The 21,469-nt window shown below is 41.3% G+C and overlaps 1 long non-coding RNA gene across 2 annotated transcripts; it reads right to left on the reverse strand.

Moving 5' to 3' along the window:
* Window positions 1–146: 146 nt before the first annotated feature.
* On the reverse strand, window positions 147–18,194 carry LOC137162149 (uncharacterized). 2 transcript variants are annotated; one of them, XR_010922301.1, is made up of 3 exons: window positions 18,032–18,194; window positions 16,781–16,904; window positions 147–416 (listed from the first exon to the last, which is right to left on the reverse strand). It is a non-coding gene; the product is annotated as an uncharacterized lncRNA (long non-coding RNA). The 2 variants fall into 2 exon arrangements; XR_010922302.1 differs by lacking the exon at window positions 18,032–18,194 and adding an exon at window positions 17,834–17,983.
* Between the last annotated feature and the right edge of the window lie 3,275 nt (window positions 18,195–21,469).

Consider the following 21,469-nt stretch of genomic DNA (forward strand, 5'->3'; position numbering starts at 1 on the left):
GAGATAGTCTTTTAACAGTAGTTGGTTCAGTTTTACCTATATGCAAGATTATACATCTGTAATACCCCACAGAGGTGTGGTAAGGCTCAATTTCTTGTTTACACTATGCTTAGACAAAAAGGTGCTATAAAATGCAATATATTACATTATAACTTTTAGAAAGCAGTATTTAATTTTTCAGTTCAGTTACTACTTGTCCTTGTAAGACAGACTGGGGACTGTTCTTCTTTGGAATGTTTCTGAAGACCTTATCTTCCAGAAACTTTTCACAGTAGTTTTCCAATGCAATTACTTCTAATTTCCCTTCAAGAGTCTTTTCTTCAATTAATTAAAATCAATTTTGAGTTTGGTGCTAAATTGGTAAAAGTTAATTGCTTGAAATTATTCAGCTCTCTGCAGTGCAATCCGTGTGTAGCCTAGTAATAAAGAAAACTTGATTAACAAAAACAAACAGGTTGCATATTAAGTATTTAAGCAGCATTAGGACTCTAGTCTTCTCCCCACCAACCCATATACACACCCTCCTGAAAGTCTGGAATATAGATCTGTTTAAAAAAAAAAAAAGGAACCCTGTAGCAGTAGATACATGGAGACAATCCAGTTCATAGATTGAGGCAAAAAGAGATTGTTAGGATAATCTACTCTAACCTCAGGTGTAACACAAAACAAATTTCACTCAGTAATCCCTGCATCAACTTCTAGTTAAGATAGAGCACAAAGCTTGAGTAGGAATCTTCAAGAGTCAATGGAATTATGCTAAAGATCATGCTAAACTTGGTACACAGTGTTTTACTATCTGTTCCCCTGCATTCAAGGGTTTTGCTCTTGAGAAGAGATAATGGTCAAGAGACAGTGACACAGTACTACTTTATAATATATTTTGAGGGCTTGATTCTCCCCTCCTTTACATCTATGAGAATCAGGAGTAATTTTCAGCTGATGACAATGGAGGTAAACTAATACAGCAGATACTTTTGTCAGTGAGGAAAGCTAGAGCAAAATAAAATATATTTTCCTAACTACGTCCAATGGTTAGATTATTGATTTTATATATTTCTATACACAATAGCATTATTCTGACACTTTAATGCTCTCAGAACACCAATAATGCTGTGTAAAAGATCCTTTCCATAACAGAGTATTTTAATGTAATCAAAGAGGGTGCTAAATTCATGCATCCAAGAAACTACCACCATTTTCAGTGATTTACAGCTATAAATCTAAGCAATGAATAAAAAAGTCATGATATAGCTGTGCTACTTCACTTCTGGTCTAGCACGTTTGGCTATCTGTAACAACTAAGAAATCAAATTTCCTATTTCTGCATTACATCAAGAACACTTTTGTAGCCACCTTTATTAATAAATAAGAATAAGGCAAAATCCCACAAGCACAACTTAAAATACTGGGCAAAAGTCATGCTTTCTTTTTGGTCCTTGTAGAAATAAAAACATGTAGAGAGAAACCTAATGAGACAGAAACAGTGAGAATTGACAGCTAATTATCTTCAACTAGCACTATTGCCATCAGATGTTTGGAGCCACATAACAGATAAGCCTGGAAAAGCATATGATGTTGCGTTGGTTATGGTCCAGCACTTATACTATAAAAAGCATAGGAAGTTCCATCATATGGGCTCTTCTTTAGATTATATTTCAGTGAAAACAAAAAAAAACAAACTTATGTTGGAGACTGTTCTGCTTCATTAATTGTAAATAAAACAGCTCTTTCAAGACCTAACTTCTGGCTGTATTTCATTTGCTAATCTGTTACGAATAAGTTATATAGTTCAAACAAGGGTACTTCTGGTACTTCCTACTAAAACCTACAGACATAAAACTTTATGAAAGTCTGACTTGCTGTACTTTTTTTTTTTTCAAACAAACAAAAAATTCTTTGAATAGGACATTTTCACATAACAGTAATTTTAATAAAGTGAATAGGTCTGTACAAAATTAGATTTTCCCATCAAGTTTGCCCTGTATAAATAGCAACCTTCAGTGCTCTCTCTAACTTAACTATAAAGCTCAGTTTTCACTCTGACAAGAGATATTCTTAATTTGAATCAACAAACTTGAGTTAGCTTGAGATAAAATCTGCATGAAAACAATGTGGTGTGTAGTTTTCACATGAGTTAGTATATCCTATTAAAAACGAAGCTCCTCCCTTGTCTGCACTAGAATTTTACTTCAAGTTAGTTAACTGGAGTTAAGAAAAAAATATTTTGCATTGATGATATGGCAGTAAGGAGATTCAAATGTGTTGATGAAGGGATGGGAAAATCATGGCTTTTCATTTGCTTTTAGCCCAAGAAACACAATCCTGTTCATCTACCAAGAAAAGCCCTGCAAATATGCAATGCATCTTCCCAGAAATGCTGTCATCATTTACCATAACTTCATGAAATAATTAAAAACAAAGGGAATCTGTAAATGTCTGTTTTCTGGCTATTGTTTTTAAACTGTTTGGTTTATTGTATTTCTTTATATCATCATCAGGAGACCAAACTGGAAAAGTCTGTGTTGATATTCTTTTAAGCTCCACCTACAAAATAAGATCTGCCCACATCTTCAGTGAGCCCACTGAAATGAAATGCAATTCTGAGTAGATTTTCAAAGAACATGCTGTCTAGGTTCTCCTGCCCTCAGGTACCCCTCACTAGGGTTAGAACCTAAGAATGGCCTGACAGTATGGCCAATGGTCCATCTAGCCCAGTATTCGATCTTCATTGGCCACTGCCAGGTGCTTCAGAGGGAATGAACAGAACAGGCAATAATCGAGTGATCTATCCCTTGTCATCCACTCCCAGCTTCTGGCAGTCAGAAGCTAGGGCCACCCAGACCATGGGGTTGCATCCCTGACCATTTTGACTAATAGTCATTGATGAACCTATCCTCCCTGAACTTATCCAATTCTTTTTTGAACCCCATTATAGTTTTGGCCTTGAAAATATCTCCTAGCAATGAGTTCCACAGGTTGACCGTGCATCGTGTGAAGTATTATTCCCTTTGGTGTTTAAAGCTGCTGCCTATTAATTTTGTTGGGTAATCCCTGTTTCTTATGTTATGTAAAGGAGTAAACAACACTTTCTTATTCACTCTTTCCACATCATAGATAGTTTTCTAGACTTTTATCATATCTCCTCTTAATTGTCTCTTTTCCAAGATGAAAAGTCCCCATCTTTTTACTCTGTCCTCATATTGAAACTGTTCCATTCCCTTAATCATCTTTGTTGCCCTTTTTCACATCTTTTCCAATTTCAATATATCCTTTTTGAGATGGGATGACCAGAACTGCATGCAGTATTCAAGGTTCATGAGTTTATATATTGGCATTATTATATTTTCTGTCTTATTATCTATCTCTTTCCTAACATTGTTAGCTTTTTGGACTGGCAGTGCACACTGAGTGGATGCTTTCAGAGAACTAGCCACAATGACTCCAAGATCATTGAGTGGTAATAGCTAATTTAGACCATCATTTTGTATGTATAGTTGGGATTATGTTTTCCAGTGTGTATTACTTTGCATTTATCAATACTGAAATTCATCTGCCATTTTGTTGGTCAGTCACCCAGTTTGGTGAGTTCCTTATGTAACACTTCACAGTCAGTTTTGGACTTAAATTATCTTGAGTAATCGGGTATCATCTGCAAATTTTGCCACCTCACTGTTTACCCCATTTTCCTGATCATTTCTGAGTATGTTGAACAGCATCTGTCCCACTACAGAACCTTGGGGGACACCAATATTTACGTCTCTCCAATGTGAACGTTGGCCATTTATTCCTATGTGTAAGCCGGTGGCACAGTCCAGCCGGGGCTTCTCAACCCTTCCTCAGGCCCAGGCTCCGAGGAAGGCCACAGCACCTTCCTTTAGGGGAATAAACAGTGCCCATTTACAAGTTTTTAGCCCCAGCCCCCAGCGGGGCGGGCTAGCAAGCTGTCTGGTGCCCCCGGCCCTCAGGCAGGGCGGGGCAGGCAAAGCAGCTTATAGCCTCCGGCCTTCCCACAGTCAGGGCTAGTAAAATAGTCTGGAGCCCCCAGCCTTGCAGGCAGGCGGGGGGCCAGTAGAGCTCAGTATCCTCTGCCAGCCATACGCAGAGGATGTCAAGCCCTCTCGGGGTGGTTAGGGAAGCGGGGGAAGGGAGGACGCAGGCCCACTTAACTCCACTGCGTCCCAGCCCAGGGCCCTATCAGTGGCAAGGCAGTTTGTCACTGAGTCAGCGGGGCTCCAGCTGCAACACGCTGATGGTGTTTAGCCCCTCACTCAGTCACTTGCTAGTTGGCTGTCCCTGGGCCATTTCCTCGCACACTGTCCCCGGGTACCTGCAGGATGTAGTCTCCCTCCGGGTCACTGGGGTAGAAAGCAAGCGGCAGTCCTACAAGTCCCTCACCGTCAACCGGCGGCAGGTCTGGGAACCCCTCTGCGTCATCAGTGGAGGGCAGCTCCTCCAGGTCACACAGAGTCCCAGGGGTTCCTCCAGTCCACAGGGTTCAGTCAGTGCCCATGGTTCCCCGGTGTCAGGCAGCTCCTCCAGGTCAGTGCCGATCTCAGGGGGTATTTCCCACCCAGGAATTTCAGGTGGCTTGTTCCAGCTACTAGGGCTTGGCGGCCCTGTCTAATTGCTAGGGCTCGGCGGCCCTGTCCAGTCGCTAGGGCCTGGCAATCCGGGCAGGTTTTGCATGCTCCGCTTGGTGGGGCGGTTGTTCCAAACAGCTGCTGGGTCTGGATCAGGCCTAGGCCGCAGCCTCTGGGAAGACACATCTGCCTCTGGCGGCAGTTTCCCCCCCTACTGAGCTGCTAGGCTGGTCTTTTATAGTTCTCTTTCCTGCCTTGGCTCCCCCTCTCTCTTGCCGGGCAATTTGGCCTGTAGGGTCCTGTTCTGCCCAGCAGGGGTGTCGCGACCCTTTCTCGGGCCCAGGCTGCAAGGAAGACCACAGCGCCTTGCTACACTATGCTGTTTCTTGTCTTTTAACCAGTTATGGATCCATGAAAAGACCTCCTCTCTTACCTCACGACTACTTACTTTGCTTCTGAGCGTTTGGTGAGAGACCTTGTTAAAAGCTTTATGAAAGTCCAAGTACACCATATCCACTGAATCACCCTGGTTCACATTCGTTGACCCCGCAAAAGAATTCTAATGGATTGGTGCGGCATGATTTTCCCTTTAAAGTCATTTTGACTCTTCCTCAACATATTGTGTTCATCTCTGGTCTGTACTTTACTATAGTTCTTTACTACTGTTCTTTACTATATTCTCATCTAATTTGCCTGGTACCGATGTTAGGCTTACCAGCCTGTAAATGCCAGGATCACCTCAGGAACCTTTTAAAAATTGGTGTCACATTAGTTACCCTCCAGTCATCTGGTACAGAAGCTGATTTAAGTGATAGGTTACATACCAGAGTTGTTAGTTCTGCAATTTCATATTTGAGTTCCTTCAGAACTCTTGGGGGGAATAGCATCTGGGCCTGGTGATTTATTATGGTTTAATTTATACATTTGTTCCCAAACCTCCTCTATTGACATCTCAGTCTGGAACAGTTCATCAGATTTGTCACCTAAAAAGAATGGCTCAGGTGTGGGGATCTCCTTCATCTGCTGCAGTGAAGACTGATGCAAAGAATTCATTTAGCTTCTCTGCAATGGCCTTGCCTTCCTTGAGTGCTCCTTTAGCACCTCGATCATCCAGCAGCCCCAGTGATTGTTTGGCTTCTGCTTCGGATGTACTTACAATTTTTTTTGCTGTTACTTTTTGAGTCTTTGGCAAGCTATTCTTCAAATTGTTTTTTTGCCTGCTTAATTATACTTTTACACTTGACTTCCAGAATTTATTCTCCTTTCTATTTTCCTCAGTAGAATTTAACTTCCAATTTTTAAAGGATGCCTTGTTGCCTCCAACTGCTTCTTTTATTTTGTTGTTTAGCCATGGTGGCACTCTTTTGGTCCTCTTACCATGGTTTTTAGTTTGTGATATACATTTAATTTGAGTCTCTACTGTGGTGTTTTTAGAAAAGTTTCCATGCAGCTTGCAGGCATTTCACTTTTATGACTGTACCTTTTAATTTCTGTTTAACTAGCTTCCTAATTTTTTTACATGCACAGACTGTGGTAGGCAAATGGAGTTTCTTCTTGACTGAGTCAAAAAATGCAATGGTATTATTATAAATCTAGTCATCTCTGGCATCAAACTGAGCAGTCACTCAATTGACTGTGTAGCTCTTCATCATACGATTATTCCTCTCCTTTCTTACATGCTGTGATGAGCGGAGAAATAGCCAACAACATTGACATTTAGGTATGATTGGCCTCAGAGTTAATACTGGAATGGGGCAGTTCATACCCCTCACATCTATTGTTTTTACCTATCTTCCAGCTCAGGTAATCATTGCTGCATCAGTTAGCAAGTTCATGTTTTCAAGCTTTCCTTTGCAACTATAACAGCTAGAAACATAAGTTAAAAAAAAAAAAAAAAAAAAAGCTGAGTTACTGAGAAGGCGGTATCTTTAGAGAGGTACCACTACCCACCCCCCATCCACGCCCCTCACATTCTGTAGTTCAGTGGTTTTCAACTTTTTTTTTTCATTTGTAGACCCTCTACAAAATTTCAAATGGAGGTGCAGACTCTTTTGGAAATCTTAGGCAGTCTGCAGACCCCCACAGGTCCATGGAAAACAGTTTGAAAATCACTGCTGTAGTTTATTCAAGAGAAAATCTTTCCCCCACTTACACAATAGTGGAGTTTCACATACAGTAGAACAGGGGTGTTTCTACTTCTCAAAAAGGGGTAGGAGGAAGGTTTTAGGGGAGCCTCACAAAGGTGTGCACTCCTTGGGCACTCTCTTGCAGGGGGTTCTGGAGGTGAAGCAAAATTCTCTGCAACTATGTGGAATCTCTGTCATGTCCACGCTTCAGAAGGGGTGCTAGGACCTTAGTGTGAAGAGGTGGCTGTGGAATAGTTCCTCTCCCTTTCCACCTTGGCAGGACTTTATACTCCCCACATGGAGTATCCCAGAGTCCATTCTAGTTATTCAGGCTGAGCCCTAGAGAGATTTCCTCTTCAGTGAAACAAAGGTGAAAACTGCCTTATCCAAAAAAATGCCAGAACAGCCTACTGCTACAGTTGGAAAAAGAATGAAATTTACTTCTCTGTTGAAGAGTTTTGTGGATGCAAATTCAAAACATGCTTTGATGTCTAAAATGAACACTTTTAGTTTAGGTCTATCACAAACATTCCTATTTTGAACATAAATGGTTTCAACATAGTTTTCAGGTAGTGGCATTCAAAAATTTTATTTTAATAAATTAAATTAATTCTTATTCATTCCTATTTATTTTTGCCCACCTCCACCTATATGGGCCTTTTCAGGTAATATCATTTCCATGTATCAGTGTTGCATTTGAGTCATTTTAGAATCAGCTGACTCCCAGTCTAGTTCTTACTGTAATCAAGTCATCCAATTGGAGTACTTTTATGCTGTAGATGAGACACTCAGCATGTCCTACTTTTAAAGTCTGTCTTTGTATACTTGAAAATTTCACATTGTCAACCTAAACATTCAAAAATCATAAATCAGGCCCCTAAAACAATAGGTTTTTTCAATTATAAATTTCAGGGTGGGGAAGTGGTTTGCACTTCTTGCTTTTGATCCTTTAGGGTTCATGCTTTCAAGTTTTTTTTCTGTAACCATGAGGGCAGAAACTTTTTTTTTAAAATGACAGCTGAGAGTCTTATCTAGTCATGTGACTCCAGGAGCTGGGGATTTAAGAAAAACAAAATAGTGGCGTCACCTGGTGTCTTATCTTGAGTCTTACCCTATTTTTATAGTGCATATCAATATTATGGACCATTGCAAACTACAGAAACATCAAGGAAAATAACCATAAAAACTGCACTCTGTTGCCCAACAGCATTTCTTTTTCCTTTCACATTACTTGTTTACATCACATCCAATATTAAAAACCTTACAGCAGAGACCATTGCAGTAGTGTGGGGAGGGATGACTAGGAGCAATGGTATGACATGTCATAGAGACAATATTAGATTCAAACTCTGCTGGATATCACCCATGGTGGGCCCATGTGGTTGGCTGAGCTGCCATGAGGCTTTTGCACTTTTTACATGATTAAAAGTGCTACAAAGGAAGACTACAAGATACCAAATTCACCTTGTACCCTGATAAGTGATGGCAACTGGGAACCAATAGCTTGGTCGGTTTTCAAAACTAAATTTTAGTATGAACCATAACTTGATTGCAAAACAAAGGACTTGCCCCCTCAGAATACAAGCAAGCTCTTGTATCCCTACCTTAAAGAAACACTACTTTGAACCATCCCAGCAATCTACCATTTATCATCTCACCCCCCTTTTATAGTTCACCCCAATGACTGCTACTTTGCTTGCTGTCCTCCAAGTCTTTTCAATCCTCTCTGGGTTCTTTCCTCTTTGTTCTACTGAAACTTTCTTCCCTAAAGTCACTAGTGACGTCCTCTTGACTATGTCTAAGGGTTTCTATTCTGCTTGATCTGTCAACTGCTACCAGCCCTATTGATTGCACCATCTAATTCTTCCTGAACATCTGCAACTCCGTTTTCCTGTTTCTCCTACTAATGACTCCCTCATCATTAGAGCTGATCAGAAAAACAAAAAAGGCAGGAAAAAAAATCACACGTTTAATGAAAAAGCTTTGTAAAATTTTGCATTTCTGAAAATAGTTTAAGGATTATAAGCTGGACAAAAGCTAGCAAAAATTGTTCATGGGAAATTTCTAAGAAGTTTCACCAATAAATTGTCTTTGAAATTTCAAAACGTGAAAATTTTTAACCAGGTCATCTTTCACGGCTCACCTTTCTGCATTCTTCTGTGTTCTCTTTTTCTCTGTTCTGGGACACGTCATCAGATCCCACAATTTCAGCTACCACTTTATGCAAATCATTCCCATATCTACCTCTCTGCCCTTCCTCTCCTTTCCTCTGTTCCGCCTTCCATCTCTGAGTGTTCCTATGACAGCTCTTCCTGAATGGCCCACTCCCATCTCAAACTCAACAATGTTGAAATCTGAACTTCTGATCTTTCCTTCAGAACCCTCTCCTATTCCTCCCTCCATCATTAATAGCTCCCCATTATTCAGACACCTACATTCAGAAAGTAGGTGTCTGAGTCCTGTTACTTCATCCTTCATAATAGCACTAAAAATCCTTCCATTCCTTGAGATGTCAATTGCTAAAATCCTAGTCCATGCCTCTCAAGTTGGTCACTTCATTTTGATGCTGCAGCCTCCTCTCCTCTGCCTTCCTGTCTCAGCTTCTTTCCTCTATTAGGTGCAGCAGTCTAGCCATAAGGCAGATGATTCCATCAGTAGAAAAGGAAGATGACCCTATATCCTTCTCCCTTGCCTTTTGTCAAGCTGTCTGCTGATTTACTACATCAGTTTACACTTGGTTCACCTTTTGTCTACAGACTTTATCTTTTAAAAATGAAACCTTAGATTCTGAAGCACAATAACACAGCACCTTAAACAATCTACAATTATGTGGTAATTTACAAGGCCATGTAATCACATTGTGAAGAGGACACTGCCAGAAGATAAAACCTTTCAACCTGAGTCTCTGACAAGGTGTATTGTAACTGAACTTGTTAAACATTTCTTCTGCTAGTTTTACCATGTTATATAGCCATTAGCAGTTACAGTATCTGTTCCTTCTGGAATTAGTTTTCTGGAGTCTCTTATTTTATAACTATTTGAAATAAGTCGTTAGGCAATTATTGATATCATTCCTCTCCCATGACTGCTCAATCTCTGATTACTTCACACGTCCCGTCATGGTTGAGTAATATCTTAGACAACTACAGTGCAACAAATTTCTCCATTCTCTAGAGTCCAGTTTTTCAAATCAGCTAACGTTGAACAGTACCACTCCCACCACAATTAAGTGGATGCATTTTTCAAGGGATTTTTTTGTTGTTCTAAGTTCATCCAGAGCTTGCTACATGACATAATACAAGAAAATCCGCTTCTGAGCAGTTTCCATGTATTGATGCTGCAAATAAGGAACTGCTATATTCTCTCACACATGCTTATATATACTTCTGCTGAATTGTCAATTCTCTTGCTATCACTGTGACCCTTGTGAAGATGTTTTTTAAAAAAGTGGCTCATGATCGCCTGTTTCTCTCTCATATACGCCTGTCCTTATTCACAATCACCGCCCTCTATAATTACTTTTAATGTGACCAAAGCCAGGCTACTCCCCTGCCCTTAAGATAATTGTAGCTTTTCAGCCTTTTCAAGTGGAAGTAAAGGTTCTGGATATAAAGATGGCCATTGTCTCTCATTGTTTTCAGAAGCAAGGGTACCCTCAGTGAAGATGGCAGCCCCCTGTTCTCCATATATAGCACAGAGAAGACATTAGGGAAATGGGAATGTGTATGTGGTTGAAGTGTTGATGGGGACTGGGAAGAGAAAAGGAAAGGTGGGGGAAGCAGAGAGGGAAACCTGGGAAAAATAGAAAGATGAGGGAGAGATTAAGGAAAAATACGAAGGGAGCAGTAGACTGGGCATAGAGAGGCTGAAAATATGGGGAAGGAGGATGATGGAAGAAGGAAAGAATGAAGTCTTCTCTACTCTGGGTTCAGGAGTGAGTAAGTTGAGTTCTCCTGCTAGCACTAGGGAGATGTCTGCATGTACATTTAAGATTGGATTTTCATATTGGAATGACCACACTCAAACTGGAGGCAGAGGCTTCCCTTATAGATTCAAAGAAATCAGAAGGAAAACTTCTCAAAATGCATTTTTAAATTTTTTTTTGCCCAGAGTCACAATTTCTGAATGGGTGGCAACACTGCTTTTCTCTAGACAATAAACACTGTACTTCACTGTCAGTTGCTGATTTTTCCTGAGCACAGTGAGGCTAAAGTCTTGCCGTGATGCTAGATTCAACCAACAAGCTGATTACCATCCTAGCAAACATATTTAGGTATTTGCCATTGGGAACATATTAGGTCAGGTTTTGCATAGCTCCTATTACATTCCCTTTTAAATTAATCAGAAATCCAGACACAGCCCTCTGCTCCTGTTTCTTTTTTCCTCTGTTTCATTCTTGCATTTGCATAAGACATCCAGATATGGCCAGAGTTTCTCTTGTATTGTGAGACTTCTCATTGTAAGATTGCATTATGATTCATGAACAGTTATTATACCAAAGCATGAAAACAGGACCTGTAACTGACTGCTAACTAGTCCTGACATCTGCACTGCTTGTTTCAGACATGCCAAAGGAAATGAAATTTTGCTTTATGTGAAATTAAAAAGACATGGATATATATAGTTGTTTCAGATCATACTTGAGAATCAGCTTTTTCCATTTTTCTTTGGTTTATTTGAAAGAGTGGCAACCAGTATGGACTCCTTGCCAAAAATACTTGCCATTGTCAAACTGATTACAGTGCCGCTATGATACAACTGCTGAAATACAGATAATTTCATGCTTTCGACAAATACACTATGTTTTTCACCATATCTACCAGCTAAAAATAAATTTACCGCAATGTGTTTTACAAAAGGCAATAAGGAATGCCACAGCAAATTGAGCATGGTTAATTTTTAATGGCTTTTTAGAAGCCTGTGCAGGATTTGAACTCATTTTGTGTGCACTATAATGTTACGCTGTCTACTGTGAGAGGAGCAGGACCAGACAAGAGGTATTTATGAATTGAAGCAACTTGGTCAAACTTCTCTGGGGAGTCTGAGGTGCTAGTAAAAGTGAGGTTACTAGGGACCTTATGTCAGTATGATACTGGCTCAGTCAGCTCCCAAAGGAACTACAGCCACATTTTCAGGGTTTGCACTAATTTTGTGTGCATTAGTTTTTTCTCTGGATGGATTGAGACACTGTCTGATTTTCAGTGGTGCTGAGGAGCTGTAGCTTCAAGTTGCACAATTTCAGCACCTCTGAAAAAAAAATCAGGCACAAAGTATCGCATGTTGGGTATACAAAAATTTAAGTGTACAAAACGAATAAAACAAAAATTTTCTCCAGGAAACTGGAAAATATTTAAATTAAGAAAAAAAAAATATATACAGAGAGAGAGATAATTGAATACTATTATTAGTTAGTAGAATGCTTCAGAAACTTGCTCTGTGTAAGGAATTAACCAGTTACCACAACTCTTCATTCAGAGAAAGTATTTAAACAAAACGGGTAACTGGGTAAAATTCTATTTCCTGTGTTATACAGGACAGATGATCTCATGGTCCCTTCTGGCCTTGAACAAAGTATTTGATTATATATATGTATATGAACCTAAGAAAGAACACAGAATAAAGTTAATAAAACAGTCAGAGGACCAAAAAAAATGCCACCATTGCTAAAACACCAGAATAAAGAGACAGTTAGAGACAAAAAGGTATCCTTTAACAATAGGAAGTCAAATCCTAGTGAAGAAAATAGAAAGGAATAGAAACTCTGCTAAGTCAAGTATAAGGCAGGCCAAGAAAGAGTGAAGACAGATAAAAAAAGTTAGTTTTTGTAAGTACATCACAAGCAGGAAGTCTGCCAAACAGTCAGTGGGGCCACTGGACGATCAAGGCACTAAAGGAGCACTCATGGAAGACAAAGCCCTGGTGGTGAAGCTAAATGAATTATTTGCATTGTGTTCACTTTAAAGGATATGGGGGAGATCTCCACACGACAGCCATACTTTTTAGGTGACAAATCTGAGGAACTGTCCCAGGTTGAGATGTCTGTAGAGGTGGTTTTGGAACAAATTGATAAATCAATCAGTAATAAGTCACTAGGACTAGATGGTATCCCCCCCAAGAGTTTTGAAGGAACTCCAATATGAAATTGCAGAACTACTAACTGTGGTATGTAACCTATCACTTAAAATCAGCCTCTATACCAGATGACTGGAGGAGGTAGTTAATGTAATGCCAATTTTTAAACAAGGCTCCAGGGCTTATTGGCCTGTAATTGCTAGGATTGCCTAACTTGAGTATCAGGCAAATTGGTTAAAATGATAAAAAAAAAAAAAACAAACAGAATCATCAGACACATAGATGAACACAATATGTTGGGGGGGAGGGGGGGAGAGGGGGAAGCCAACACTACTTTTGTAAAGGGAAATCATGCCTCATCAATCTATCAGAATTCTTTGAGATTGTCAGCAAACACATGGACGATGGTGATCCAGTCCATATACCGTACTTGGACATTCAGAAAGTCTTTAACAAGGTCCCTCATAAAATTAATCAAACTAAGCTGTCATGGGATAAGAGGGAAGATCCTCTCATGCATTGGTAACTGGTTAAAATAAAGGAGAAAAGGGGTAGGAATAAAGGGTCCATTTTAAACAATGGAGAGAGGTAAATTGTGGTGTCCCCCAAGGATCTCTTCTGGGACCTGTGCTGTTCAACATATTGATAAATGATCTAGAAAAGGGGAGGAACAGTGAGATGGCAACATTTGCAGATGATACAAAATTGCTCAAGATAGTTAAGTCCAAAGCTGACTATGAAGAGTTACAAAGGGATATCACCAAACTGGGTGACTGCACAGCCAAATGGCAGATGAAATTCAATGTTGATAAATGCAAAGTAATGCACATTGAAAAACATAATCCCAACTATACATACAAAATGATGGGGTCTAAATTAGCTGTTGCCATTCAAGAAAGAGATCTTGGAGTCATTGTGGATAGGTCTTTGAAAACATCCACTCAATGTGCAGCAGCAGTCAAAAAAGCTTAACAATGTTAGGAACCATCAGGAAAGGGATGGATAATAAAAACAGAAAGTGCCATAATGCCACTATGTAAGTCCTTGGTATACCCACACTTGGAATACTATATGAGTTTTGCTCACTCCATCTCAAAAAAGATATATTAAAATTGGAAAAGCTACAGAGAATGGCAATTAAAATTAGCGGTATGAAATGGATTTTATAGAAGAGATTAAAAGGAGTAGAACTATTCATCTTAGAAAAAAGACAACTAAGGATGGAAATGACAGATCTCTAAAATTATCAATGTTGTGTTGAAAGTGAATATGGAAGTGTTATTTACTCTTGCACGTAACACAAGAATTAGGGTCATCCAATGAAATTAATAGGCACCAGATTTAAAACAAACAAATGGAAGTACTTCTTTACATGACACAGTCAACCCGTGGAACTCATTGCCAGGGGATGTTGTGAAGGCTGAAAGTATAACTGGGTTCATGGAGGACAGGTCCATCAATGGCTATTGGCCAAGATGATCAAGGACACAATCCCATGCTCCAAGTGTCCCTAAGCCTTCAGCTGTCAAAAGCTGGGACTGGACAACAGGGGATTGATCTCTAAAACTTGCAGTCTTCTTTTCATTCTGTTCAAGCATCTGACACTTCACTATCAGAAGACAGTGGGCTAGATGGACCATTCGTCTGATACAATATGGCCGTTCTTATTTTTTCGTGAAATGTTGCATATGTTTTCGGTACAATCTAGGGAGTGGTCAAGGTTGATTTAAACTGCTGTATGTGGTCTTTATTCAGTTTGATTTCATTATTGAATTTAGGGCACAATAAGAGAGCCCTCCTGTGAGAAATACTTGTAAATTCTCCTGGTTGTATACAAAGGCAAGACAACCCACTCAGTCATGTGTCCGCTTCTTTGTTCAAAAGGTAGTAAGTTATTATTTATTGTATCAGCAGTGCCAGTGGTGTGCATGGTACTCAAAGGCAAATAAAAGATGACTAAATCCCTGGCCCCAGCTGCTCACAATCTAAGTTAGACAATGCACAGGAACAGTTGGGGGAGAGAAATGAATTAACCAAGTCATGTGAATAGAGCCAAAATGATGTGCTGATATAAAATGGCACAGCTTCATTAGCGTCAATGGAACTGTGTCAATTTATACTAGTGGAGGATTAGTCCATATATATTGTTGAGGTTTGAAATCTAGTATGCAGTTCCAATCGATATTTTTCTTAGCATATTATAAAATACATACATGCACAGATAGAGAAAAGATACAGGGATCAGAGAAGCTATTACATGCATAAAAGGCAGCATGAAAAGAGGCTGGGGAGACCTGAATAGGAGAGGATGATTGCAGGCCTGATTCCTGTTGTGTTGCACCTTGGATAGTCATTTACACTAGTATAAAGTGTGTGTGTAAAATGCTACCATTTTGATTCAGTAGCTTTTTACATCCAGAGTAACTCTGGTGTAAAGTGACAGTACAGGCTACAGAGCAACACAGAATCAAAATCAGACCCAGCAGGCTTGATTTTAATCTCTCCAATAAAATTTTAATCTCTCCAGTAAAAATACCAGTTTTAAACTAGTGTAACTTCACTGGAGTTATCCTGAGTTGCTCCAGTGCAAGTGAGAGCAGAATAAGACCTTAAAGGGTTCCAAGAAATAGGAAGAGTCAGCAGAGCAGTGCTAAGATTTTAATATCTGTAACATTCCTCGCAATAATTTTCCATGAATGCAAGCATAGATAGATTAATTCTCCACTAAATATAAAGCCAAAATATCTAATCTAAATATTTCACATGTAAGTAAAAAACCCTGAACAATTCCACTATATAAAGATTACTGGCCAAAATAATCCATTTAAATAAACACAGTTACATCATGCATACACTTAGCCGCTTATATCTATGAAAATGGCCTTTCTAGGAAAAATTACTATTAATAGAGTTAAGCTCAACAAAATGTAATTAGCACTAACTGCCAGCTCAGCCCTCCTCCTAACACCTACCCACATACAGGAAAATAGAACTAAGTTACATATACTTGTGTCTTATACACAGGGCCCTACCAAATTCACGGCTGTGAAAAATGTGTCATGGACCTTGAAATCAGGTCTCCTCCACGAAATCTGGCAATCATGGGGGGTTGGGGTTGTCACAGTATTGCCACCCTTACTTCTGTGCTGTCTTTAGAATGGGGCAACTGGAGAGCAGAGGCTCCTGGCCGTGTGCCCAACTTTGAAGGCAGAGCCTCTGCCAGCAGCAGCGCAGAAGTGAGGGTGTCCTGGTATGGGGGGGTGTCACTTTTTGGGGGGATAGGGCTGGCTTTAAAGGTGGGCAACCGCCCAGGGTGCTGTGGTCAGGGGGGAACATGGTCATTCCCTCACACAAACAGCTAGCCCAAGGCTCCTTTAGCCCCTGAACGGTGGGCCCAGAGCTGGGGAGCACCTGGCCTGGGGGCACCCCAGCTGGGGGCTCCTATCATGTGCCAGGGTCCAGCTGCTAGTCCCAGCCAGGCTGAGGAGGGACGGGACTACTTCTGCCACTGCACAGGCTGCTCATGAGGTTGGGTCAGACCCACCTCCAAGAACCTCCCCCGGCTGCAGGAAGCTCTGTGGCCGCTGGCTGGAAACCCATCTCTGAAGGCAGTGCTGCCACCAGTGGCAATGCAGAAGTGAGGGTGGCATGATATGGCATTGCCACCCTTACTTCTGTGTTATTGCAGGCAGTGGCACTGCCTTCAGAGTGTCTCCCGGCCAGCAGCTGCCGCTCTCCAGCCACCCAGCTCTGAAGGCAGCACTGCCGCCAGCAGCAGCGCAGTAGTAAGGGTGGCAATATTGCGACCCCCATACAATAGCCCTCTTTTGGGTTAGGCCTCCCATGGTTACAACGCCATGGGATTTCCAATTTAAATATCTGAATCCATGAAATTTAAGATCTTTAAAATCCTAGGACCATAAAATTTACCAAAATGGACCATGAATTTGGTAGGGCCCTACTTATACACACTTAAATGATTAAGTTAAATATGGGACTCACCAGCTGGTACACCCTCTTGGGGCTGGACATGACATTACAGGGCCTCCTCCTTTTGCACCCCTGCTGACAGCTACTCTGGCCCTGCTTCCTGTGCCCCAGCTGGGGGCTGTCACATGTAGATAGGCTTGGCAGAAATCAAAAATAGGAGAAAAAAATCTTAATAAAAATGGACTATTTATGTTTTTACAGTGGGGGGGGGGGGGCAGTAGCAATGAGGTTAAGGTAAGGGCAGTGCTGACAGCAGGTATTCAGGGCAAAAGGCATGGGGGAGGCTGCCGTCATCCTGGCCTGGTGGAGCAGAGAACCCCAGCCAGAACCATAGGGAAGATGACAAACTTTTGGCCACAAGGAGGCCACCCCACCGCTGAACCGTTCCTGCGTGACAACAGAGCCATTCAGCAGGCGGTGGACTCTCCTGCAGCCAGAGGTCCCATCTCCCTCCTCACAGTGCTGGTCGGGTGTCTCTGCTCTGCCCCGCCAGAACAACCACCGCCTCCCTATGCAGGCTCTGTCTGCGGGGAATCAGGTGCCCACTGGCCCTGAGGGGAGCCCTCTGCAGGTGTGCTGTCATGAACATGAGCACTCGCTCCCTCCTTCCCATGGCAGCACAGGTGCAGAGGACATCCTACACTGCCTCAGGGCTGGCCACACCTGTCCTGCAGGCACGCCAATGGCTTCCAACTGATTTAAAAAAAAAAAAAATCAATCAATTTCAGTGTGTCAGCTGAAATCGGCATTTACCAACATGTCATCCATTAAAACCAAATCCTGCCAAGCCTACTTGTATGCCCTCCCTTTCTGGGGTGAGCCAATAGTCCAACAAAGAACAGTCTGTTGGCCTCACCTTGGCCTTCAGTCCAACTCCAAACTCACTAATCCTTACCTCTGCTATCAGGGGTTTCCAAAGGCCTTACCCCATGTCAGGGGATTTCTGCTCCACCTTCCTCAAGGGGCAGATAGGGGGAGCCCATGGTTCTGGTGCAGGGACCCCTTAATAAGCAGCCAACACCCAACTACACAGACCCCTTACTGCATCCCTGGACCCCTTCCTACCTTGCTACATCTTGGGTCTTTGCCACAGCTGCTGCCCAGGCTCACAGTGTATCAGCACTTCTACCAAGACACTGCCAGACTTCTCAGCACTTTCTGTCACCTCGCTGGTTCTGCTGCAGGACAGTCCCTGACTCAGCAGACACTTTGCTACTCCTTGGAGGCCCCTCCACCAGCCTAGAAAATACTGGGCAGACTTACTTCCTCCAGCGTTCCTTCAAACTGCCTTGGGCTCCTGGTGCAGCCCTATCTTCCTTCAGAGACGCTCCGAAGCTGCCAGTAGCCCAACTCAGCTTCCTGGCTCCAGCCCTGTTTCTCTCACAGACAGTCAGCAAACTACTGTCTTCTGATCAGCTCCCAGCTGAGCCTGATTCAGCTCTTTTAATTCCTTCCTCCAGGCTTGAAATATACTGCAGAGGTAGCAGGACAAGGCTGACTAAGCCCCCAGGCTCTCATTAACCCCTACTGACTCAGTCTGGGTTGGCACACTTCACCGCAAACAGCTAAATTCTTTCAGTGTTTTTACACATAAAATTTTTTGGATCAGGTTTGTATTACTTAATAATTGAAACCCCATTTTTAAAAATCTTCTAGATATAATATTAACCAGGTTTTCTTTCTTAAAGAAGCTATTATCACAAGTTTTGAATAACTTGGAAAGTGTATGTGAAATGTTATTTGAATAACCTGTACCTATTAATTTCCTGGGATAGCTCAACTTCATCTGTTGAAACTAAACAGTGAAGTTTTCTAGTTTCATAGTCATAAAAACACCATATTGCTATTCTCTATAGCTACCCTGAACCACTCTTTTTAAACACATTGAACGTGACAAAATCTGGCCCAGTGCAGGATGGTACTTAAACATTTGCATAACTTTAAGACTGTGAGTAGTTTCACTGAAGTCAAGCGCTAAGTAAGCACTTTCCTGAATTTGGGCCTCTACTAGTAGTTCAGCTAACTGATCAGTAGATGGTGGTGGTGTACTTTCAGAGGATTCAATTAAATGAGGCAAGATATTTATCAGCATTTGATTTCTGTCTCTATTTTATTTTTACTGATGGTGAATAGTCATCATGGAGATTTCTGGTGTTTAAAAACCCAGTAAATTAAGTCAGAAATGCTTCATATCTACTTCTTTTGGATAACTGCAAAATTGTCTATTATTTCCTTTGGCTTTTCTAGAGCATCAGGAAACGTTATTTGTTCTTCCCTTTTTTCTCCCACTTTTTTCTAAATCATGAAAAATAAAATAAACCTTTTTACTTTTGCTGTTTTCAGCGTACAAAGTGAAATGACAGTGTCAAATAGCGACTAATTCAGAAAGTGAACAGTTTAGAAACAAATTACAGATGACAAACTACAGACATGACTATAACCTGGTTACTTTCCAGCTTATTTCCACCTCTTCTCTGATTCAGCTGCACTGGTTGGCACCTTGGGGTGGGGGTGGGAGTGGAGCTAAGGCTTCACCCACACCTCCCCATCTATGTGAGAGAGAGAACAGCAGCCATGCAGAGGCTGCTCACCCCTCCGTATTGCAAGCCCTGATTCATGCATGAGCATGAGGGAAATTTACACCCCTGTCTGCCTATATCCAAACTTTAGAATTATCTCCCACAGGTTTGTATGATATTAGGGGTCTGTGCCTGATATATTCATAACAACTATGGACAATGTTGCTCTTTGCGGCCTATGTTGAAGTGTAATGGTCTCTGACCAGCACTGGACAAGGGAATAGGGTAGAGGGTTGAAGGAAATAGAAGGGTCTCCGGTGGCCCATCTGGTGAGGGTAATACATGAAATATTGTGATATCTAGTTCATACAGCAAGGACAGAGCTGATCTCCAGTTAGCGGGTATGTTAGCTGTTCACAGACCAGTATGAAGAGTTTTTTCTGGGATAGTGGAGTTCTATGGCTTGTACTTAAAAGTTCTAAGCTATGAAGAACGATTGGGGCATAGAGAGCTGAGTTAAGAATGGTGTTACAACAATAAATATGTCCAAAGTTTTAGATGTCTAAGATATTTTAATGTATTAAACAAACATTTGTTGAAACTTTAACGCTAGAGGAAACCGGCTGGTAGAGAGCCTAATCTGGTCAATTGCCTACCCATCCTTCTCCAGCTTCTTCCCCAGCCAGCCTTGCCACAGGCTGCATCTGCCAGTGCATAGCCCCTGGTGAAGTGTGGATTGTGCCACAGTTTCTGCTCCCATTGATGGACTTCTCCATGGAAAGAACCTGAATCTTTGTGTAAAGTTAAACCAGTTCTAGTGGTTACCTCTTATCTCATAATGGTTGGACTTTAGGGCATTCTCAGAGAACGCCTTTGACATGCCTTTGTTTTCATGACATTTGGTTGTCCTAGCGTGTACCCTTTTTTCAGAGTCCTATTGGGCATGTTACAAAGAATGGAATTTCATTGTTGCTGGGGAATTCTTTCCACAATATCATCATGTTCCTGTACTATTTTCAGGTCTTTAGTAGCATTCTGTTCACAAAACAGCATGCAAATTCTGGATACCAGGTGTTTTGATTTAGGAATAACAAGTTTCCAGTATGGGTGTGTTCCAGGATACTCACTTCTCTCCATCACAGTTTCCTCCAGGCAGCTTTTCAATTGAATATCTTTCCATCTCTGATTATGGAATAAATTACACAACTTCTGAGAGATAAGAAAAAGATTCAGCTATGCCACTCAGTTGGCTGGATGTGTAGGAACGTAATGGGTATATAGAGCGATTAACCATACTCGATATGGATTGTATGCATGTACACAAACAAAACCAAGACAGTCATCCCAGTTGGGCTCATACATGAAAGCTGGCTATCAATGAGGCCAAAAAAAGCATAAATCAACTTTTTGGATCAGTCATTTAGTTGAGAATGGGTATGGGAACCTGAGAGCAAGAATCTTCTACTACATCCTAGTTTCAGCTTGTGATGCTAAGAAATTGGCGTCTGAGGAAGAGACCTACATTAGGAGCACCAGTGTACTCATCAGACAGTATCTTTCTGTATGAACTAATATATTGGTTGTTCTGTATTATTGTCTTCATTCATATTCAGGTATTTTTGTTGCAGTTCCTCTCTCTCCCACATTGTGCCTATTATAATGCCCTCTCTTTATGTATGTATGGTCTACACCACTGGTGATATCTACATTGATGCACATACCTGAGTACTGGTCTGTGTACATGAACATAGCTGTGGTGAGTGTCCACGTGCTGTACTGGACACAGGCATAAAGCTGTGTACATGCATATACCCATGTCCATGCTGCTGCTGCTGTGGTTATGTGACGTTAACACTATCATTTCAGGGGCAGTACCCTTGGGTTCTGAACATCCCTCATTTGCTGATGGCAGTTCCTGATCATGTCACCCCTCACTGTTATTTCCTGCCAAACTGTGTGGAGGGCATGGAGCAATGGGGTGATGAACTGTTCTGCTCCTGCTCCTTATTGTTATGCAGTGGAGTAGGTGAGCAGCAAGATACTGGGTGGAATTTGGGCAGAACTTTCTGACATGTCAAAAATGGCTGATCTTGAAAATAACTGACAATTCATTCAACTCACGTGGTACAACTATGGTAAATGCCATTATTGTCATGGGATGCCTTAGGGTGGATCATCGCTT

Source organism: Emydura macquarii, unplaced genomic scaffold (assembly GCF_026122565.2).
Source record: "Emydura macquarii macquarii isolate MOO-44397 ecotype Brisbane River unplaced genomic scaffold, CSIRO-AGI_Emac_v2 contig_2422, whole genome shotgun sequence".
Classification (NCBI taxonomy): domain Eukaryota; kingdom Metazoa; phylum Chordata; order Testudines; family Chelidae; genus Emydura; species Emydura macquarii.